The sequence below is a fragment of the Anomaloglossus baeobatrachus genome, chromosome 1 (assembly GCF_048569485.1).
Source record: "Anomaloglossus baeobatrachus isolate aAnoBae1 chromosome 1, aAnoBae1.hap1, whole genome shotgun sequence".
Lineage (NCBI taxonomy): Eukaryota > Metazoa > Chordata > Amphibia > Anura > Aromobatidae > Anomaloglossus > Anomaloglossus baeobatrachus.
In genome coordinates this window covers 864,141,991-864,149,520 of record NC_134353.1, presented here as the reverse complement: position 1 = coordinate 864,149,520, position 7,530 = coordinate 864,141,991, and the positions used below count along the sequence as shown (strand labels likewise).

At 50.9% G+C, this 7,530-nt stretch overlaps 1 pseudogene; it reads right to left on the bottom strand.

Moving 5' to 3' along the window:
- Window positions 1–1,995: 1,995 nt before the first annotated feature.
- LOC142303509 (heat shock cognate 71 kDa protein pseudogene) lies at window positions 1,996–3,446 on the bottom strand (annotated as a pseudogene).
- Between the last annotated feature and the right edge of the window lie 4,084 nt (window positions 3,447–7,530).

Genomic DNA, 7,530 nt, shown 5'->3' with positions numbered 1-7,530 from the left:
TGCGGGTGACATCATCGCTGACACGAGGTCACATGTCTCTGACACCTTCTATGCCGATTGGTCGCTGGTCATGTGCTTGTGACGTCTTGCTCGGTGATAGGCCAGCATGACGTCACTCCTGTCGTTCTGGCAGCGGATTGGCTCTGGTGTCCTCCATCTTGGATGAGGCACAGAGTCTATATAAGACCCTGACACACGCCGCATGGTGCTCAGTCCTCTTGGTTCATGCATATGAGTAGACGCTCTGTGCGCGTTCCTCTAGGCATTCCTCTGTCTATGCTAGGTGAGCGCTACCGGCAGGGTAGCGTTCTTATACCTTACAGCTTCGGCTGCTGTCCGTATCCTTACCTCTTAGGGGAGCGGACATAGGCAGGTGCCTGAGGCACATGGTCTGGCTGGGCCTTGTGATTCTACTCGTAGGTGGACGTTGCCGCTAGGGTAACGTTCCTTATACTGCGTCTGGCAGTTGTTCGTGTCCTCGCACGCTAGGGGAGCGAACAGAGGTAGGAGCTTTGTGCGGCTTACGCTGCTGTTCGTCTCTTTTGCACCACTAGAAGAGCGGACCTAGGCAGGTGCCATATCTAGTGGTTCGTGTCCTCGCACACTAGTGGAGCGAACGCAGGTAGGAGCTTTGTGCGGCTTACGCTGCTGTTCATCTCTTTTGCACCACTAGAAGAGCGGACCTAGGTAGGTGCCATTTCGCACACATTGCCTTTGTCTCTGTGATTATTAACAGAGATCATTCCACACACCCTCCAAGTAAGGGAGGAATTGCTTTACTTACTTATTATATCCTTCTGTGAGTTAACAGAGGTATTGCACTCTGCCATAGTCTGCAGCAAAGTCTTTGCACGGTGGACCCTGACTGTCTGATACTCCTTTCGGTTATTATCAGACAGCCCCCCGTAACATTAGGACTGAGCCAAGGGTCTGGCAGTTATGGCAGAATATCAGCAGTTACACCGCTACATACAAGTACTTGAGTCACGGCTCAAGAGTATAGAGGATAAACCTCAGACCATGGTGACATCTGCATATGATCCTCGACTTGCTCTGCCAAACAGATATTCTGGCGATGCCAGATCATGTCGTGGTTTCATTAGTCAGTGTCAGATACACCTAGAGGTCAACTCTTCTCGCTTCTCTACGGAGAGGTCCAGAGTAGGCTTTATCATCTCCTTACTTCAGGACAAAGCCTTAGAATGGGCGACTCCCCTATGGGAGCGCTCTGATGTGGTTACTCTGAGACATCAAGACTTTCTTGATGCTCTTAAGGCGGTATTCATGGGTCCGCAGGCTACCCATGATGCGGCCCTGAGACTGTTAGATCTATCTCAGGGTTCGTTATCCACTAGTTCTTATGCCATTGCTTTTAGAACTCTGGTGGCAGAACTAGATTGGCCAGAGAAGGTGTTGATTCCTATCTTCTGGAGAGGGTTGGCAGGCTATGTCAAGGATGCCCTTGCTACTCGTGAGGTCCCTGCTTCTCTGGAGGACTTGATCACAGTAGCAACGAGGATCGATGTACGCCATAAGGAACGTAGACTCGAGGTCTCTTCCTCACGCCCTAAGCATCGGGCTATTCCAGTTGTTGAGGGTCCACTACCATCTTCCTCAGCATCTGAAACATCTCCCACTCCTATGGAGTTAGGTCATACGTTCTCCAGACTACGCAAGTCTGGTCCTCCTATATGTTACGTATGTCGTCAGGCTGGGCACTATGCCAACAAGTGTCCTAGTCGTCAGGGAAACTCCCTGGCCTAGTAACCATTAGAGGGGGGTTACTAGAGACGTCTTCTGCACCCTCTAAGTGTTGTATCCCAGGTCAGCTCTCGTTATCTGAGAATACATGGCCTATTATGGCTTTTGTGGATTCCGGAGCTGACGGGATTTTTGTGTCCTCAGGATTTGTAAAGGAACACAATATTCCCTCTATCATGTTAGAGGCGCCTATTCCTGTCCGTGTTGTTAATGGAACTATGTTGTCTGACTCCATTACTTGCCCAGAAGGTTGTTGTCCTTGGTCATGGCCCTTTCACCTTCATAGACCTGGATGAGGACACCAGGCTGGTTGTCGGAGTAGGTGGTGAAGGTCTGAGTCTGCTTGGTGGGAATGGTGGTGTTACGCTTGATCAGGACAGTCATGACGCCGCCAGCAGTCTCAATACCCAGAGACAGAGGGGTGACATCGAGCAGAAGGAGGTCCTGCACGTTCTCTGATTTATCTCCAGACAAGATGGCCGCCTGCACAGCTGCACCATAGGCCACGGCCTCGTCTGGGTTGATGCTCTTGTTCAGCTCCTTCCCGTTAAAGAAGTCCTGCAGCAGCTTCTGGATCTTGGGGATACGTGTGGAGCCGCCGACCAGCACAATGTCGTGGATCTGGGACTTGTCGAGTTTGGCATCGCGAAGAGCCTTCTCTACTGGGTCCAGGGTTCCTCTGAAGAGATCGGCGTTCAGCTCTTCGAAGCGAGCTCTGGTGATTGAGGTGTAGAAGTCGATGCCCTCGTACAGGGAGTCGATCTCGATGCTTGCCTGTGTGCTGGAGGACAGGGTGCGCTTTGCACGCTCGCAGGCAGTGCGGAGACGGCGAACAGCTCTTTTGTTGTCAATGATGTCCTTCTTGTGCTTCCTCTTGAATTCGGCCACAAAGTGATTGACCATTCTGTTATCGAAATCTTCGCCGCCCAAATGAGTGTCGCCAGCGGTTGACTTCACTTCAAAGATACCGTCTTCAATGGTCAGGATGGACACATCGAAAGTGCCGCCACCCAGATCAAAGATCAGCACGTTCCTTTCTGCACCAACCTTTTTGTCCAATCCATAGGCGATGGCGGCAGCGGTCGGCTCGTTAATGATACGCAGGACATTGAGGCCAGAAATTGTGCCGGCATCCTTTGTCGCCTGACGCTGGGAATCATTGAAGTAGGCGGGGACGGTGATCACAGCATTGGTCACAGTCTTGCCGAGGTAAGCTTCTGCAATCTCCTTCATCTTTGTCAACACCATGGAGGAGATTTCTTCTGGGTAGAAGGACTTGCACTCTCCTTTGTACTCCACTTGGACCTTGGGTCTGCCGCTGTCACTTATTACATTGAACGGCCAGTGCTTCATGTCAGACTGCACAACGGAGTCTTCAAACCTGCGGCCGATCAGTCGCTTGGCATCAAAAACTGTGTTGGTGGGGTTCATGGCGACTTGATTCTTGGCAGCATCACCGATCAGCCTCTCTGTGTCGGTGAAGGCCACGTAGCTGGGAGTGGTCCTATTGCCCTGGTCATTGGCAATGATTTCCACCTTGCCATGCTGGAAGACGCCCACGCAGGAGTAGGTGGTGCCAAGATCGATGCCGACTGCTGGTCCCTTAGACATGGTTTCTGCACTGCGGTTATCCTTTGCCGGTTTCTGCTGAGCTGCTCGCCGTCTCCGAGCTGCGTGCTGGTGAAATGAGGGCGGCACGGTGGCTCAGTGGTTAGCACTGCAGTCTTGCAGCGCTGGGGTCCTGGGTTCAAATCCCACCAAGGACACCATCTGCAAGGAGTTTGTATGTTCTCCCCGTGTTTGCGTGGGTTTCCTCCGGGTACTCCGGTTTCCTCCCACACCACAAAGACATACAGATAGGGACTCTAGATTGTGAGCCCCAATGGGGACAGTGTTGCCAATGTATGTAAAGTGCTATGGAATTAATAGCGCTATATAAATGAATAAAATTATTATTATTATTATTATTATTATTATTACATTGAGGACAGTTCCCTTGCGCCTTTCCCTGTCTCAGGGTCACATAGAGGAGATTTCTTTTCTTGTTTTGCCTGAGGGTATAGACGATGTCCTTCTGGGTCTTCCATGGCTTCGGACTCATGCTCCTCACATTGACTGGGAGTCTGACAGCATTATTAGTTGGGGTTCGAAATGTCAGTCCCGATGTCTTCCCTTACGACCTAAGGTCGTTGCGGTTGCATCAACTGATCTCTCTCCCATACCTACACCCTATTTGGATTTCGCTGACGTGTTCTCCAAACAGGGTGCTGAGGTTCTTCCACCCCATAGGCCGTATGACTGTGCCATAGACCTTATCCCAGGTTCGGTTCCACCTAAAGGCAGGGTTTACCCCCTGTCGATACCTGAGTCGGAGGCCATGTCGACCTATATAAGAGAGAGTTTAGAGAAGGGGTTCATTCGTAAGTCTGTCTCTCCCGCGGGAGCTGGGTTTTTCTTTGTTCGGAAGAAAGAGGGTGATTTGCATCCCTGCATAGATTACAGGGGTCTCAACGCAATCACAATAAAGAACAAATACCCATTACCTTTAATTTCGGAGCTCTTTGACAGACTGAGAGGAGCTCAAGTTTTTACGAAGTTGGATCTGCGGGGTGCGTATAACTTGGTACGAATTCGAAAGGGTGACGAATGGAAGACCGCTTTTAACACCCGAGACGGTCACTATGAATACCTCGTCATGCCTTTTGGGCTATGTAATGCACCCGCAGTATTTCAGGACTTCGTAAACGATGTGTTCAGGGATTTACTGTTATCCTCAGTAGTGGTGTATCTGGACGACATCCTGATTTTTTTCTCCTGATCTGGAGACTCATCGTCAGGATGTCGTTCGTGTCCTTTCCCGTTTAAGGGAGCACTCATTGTTTGCTAAACTCGAGAAATGTGTATTTGAGCAGTCCTCATTGCCTTTTTTGGGTTACATTATCTCACAAGAGGGTCTGGCTATGGATCCTGCGAAGCTCTCTGCTGTCCTGCAATGGTCCGAACCTCATTCCTTGAAGGCGGTGCAACGCTTCTTAGGATTCATAAATTATTACAGGCAGTTCATACCCCATTTTTCTACTTTGGTGGCCCCTTTGGTGGCTTTGACTAAGAAAGGTGCTAATCCCAAAGCCTGGTCTACTGAGACATCTCAGGCTTTTGAGGCAGTAAAAAGACACTTTTCAACTGCTCCCGTTCTTCAAAGACCCGATGAGAATAAGCCCTTCCTCTTAGAGGTTGATGCCTCTTCAGTGGGTGCTGGTGCGGTCTTGTATCAAAAGAACGGTGCAGGTAGAAAAGGCCGTGTTTCTTCTTTGCTAAAACCTTTTCACCGGCAGAGAGAAACTATACCATTGGGGATAGGGAACTGTTCGCCTTGAGATTAGCCTTGGAGGAGTGGCGTCACTTGCTGGAAGGAGCGAAACATCCTTTCCAGGTCTATACAGACCATAAGAATCTGACGTACTTACAGACCGCTCAGCGTCTGAATCCTTGCCAAGCCCGCTGGTCCTTGTTTTTCTCCCGCTTTCACTTCTCCATCAACTATCTGTCTGGGAGTAAGAATAACAAGGCAGACGCCCTGTCTCGCTCTATGCTTTCTACCCAGGAAGAGATTGACGAACCTCGTCTTATCCTTCCCTCCAGGGTTTTTCATACGCTCTCCCCTGTGACGTTAGACCAAATCCCACCGGGCAAGACCTTTGTTCCGCCTGATCGACAGAATGATATACTGTCATGGGCCCACACCTCAAAGGTGGGTGGGCATTTTGGTATTAGGCGGACACGAGAGTTACTGGAGAGGTGGTATTGGTGGCCACACTTAGCCAGCCACGTCAAGAGATATGTCGGTTCCTGCTACTCGTGTGCTCGCAACCGTCCATTACGGCAGAGACCGGCTGGGCTCTTGCATCCTTTACCAGTGCCAGATAGACCATGGGAGGTGGTAGGCATGGACTTTGTGGGTGATCTTCCATGTTCACAGGGACATAGATTTGTGTGGGTCATTACGGACCATTTCTCCCGGATGGTTCATCTCGTACCGTTATCGAGAATCCCATCTTCCAGGGTACTAGCCAAACTATTCCTCAAGCATGTTTTTAGGCTTCACGGGATGCCAGATCGTATCATTTGTGATAGAGGCCCGCAATTTACTTCCCGTTTCTGGCGAGATCTTTGTAGCCTTCTGCAAATTGAGTTGAATCTCTCTTCGGCATACCATCCGGAGACTAATGGTTTGGTTGAACGTACCAATCAATCTATGATTATATACCTTCGACACTTTGTTGCTGAGAACCACGATAACTGGTCCTCCCTCCTACCCTGGGCAGAATTTGCCCTTAACAATTCGCTGGCTGAGGCCACTGGGCAGACATCGTTCGTACTCAATAATGGGCAACACCCTAGGGTACCGGTACCGTTTCCCGCTGCTGCACCTCCTCCTCTTGTGGCCGACTGGGCAACTAATGCCAGAGAGGTTTGGGATCGGACTCAAGAGTCGATCCAAGCAGCTAAGGACCGTATGAAGACGGTGTCCGATCGGTTTCGTCGCCCAGCTCCTGTCTTTTCTCCAGGGGACTTTGTGTGGCTCTCTGCAAAACACGTGAGACTTAGAGTGAGCTCTGTCAAATTTGCTCCTCGCTTCCTGGGTCCTTATGAGGTTCTCCGACAGGTAAATCCTGTAGTCTATCAATTGAAGTTACCTGTCCATCTTAGGATTCATGACAAATTCCATGTCTCACTGCTAAAGCCGGCTATTTTACCTCACGCTCGTGAAGTGCACTCTCCTGCCTCTGATTCCTCTCGCTCTAGCTATGAGGTACGAGCCATAGTTGGTTCTAAGATGGTTAGAGGGCGCAGGTTCTTCTTGATAGATTGGGAGGGCTATGGCCCGGAACATCGCTCTTGGGAGCCTGAGGAGGCTGTCCATGCTCCCGACTTAGTTGCCGATTACCTGCGTCGCCGGGAGGGGGGCCCTTGAGGGGGAGGTACTGTTACGGTTGCTGCGAGCACTGGAGACTATGTCCAGATTTCTTGCTACTGCACATGTGCGAGCGCTGGAGACTAAGTCCAGATTTCTTGCTACTGCACATGTGCGAGCGCCGGAGACTAAGTCCAATCTTGAAGCCATTGCACATGTGCGGGTGACATCATCGCTGACACGAGGTCACATGTCTCTGACACCTTCTATGCCGATTGGTCGCTGGTCATGTGCTTGTGACGTCTTGCTCGGTGATAGGCCAGCATGACGTCACTCCTGTCGTTCTGGCAGCGGATTGGCTCTGGTGTCCTCCATCTTGGATGAGGCACAGAGTCTATATAAGACCCTGACACACGCCGCATGGTGCTCAGTCCTCTTGGTTCATGCATATGAGTAGACGCTCTGTGCGCGTTCCTCTAGGCATTCCTCTGTCTATGCTAGGTGAGCGCTACCGGCAGGGTAGCCTTCTTATACCTTACAGCTTCGGCTGCTGTCCGTATCCTTACCTCTTAGGGGAGCGGACATAGGCAGGTGCCTGAGGCACATGGTCTGGCTGGGCCTTGTGATTCTACTCGTAGGTGGACGTTGCCGCTAGGGTAACGTTCCTTATACTGCGTCTGGCAGTTGTTCGTATCCTCGCACACTAGGGGAGCGAACAGAGGTAGGAGCTTTGTGCGGCTTACGCTGCTGTTCGTCTCTTTTGCACCACTAGAAGAGCGGACCTAGGCAGGTGCCATATCTAGTGGTTCGTGTCCTCGCACACTAGTGGAGCGAACGCAGGTAGGAGCTTTGTG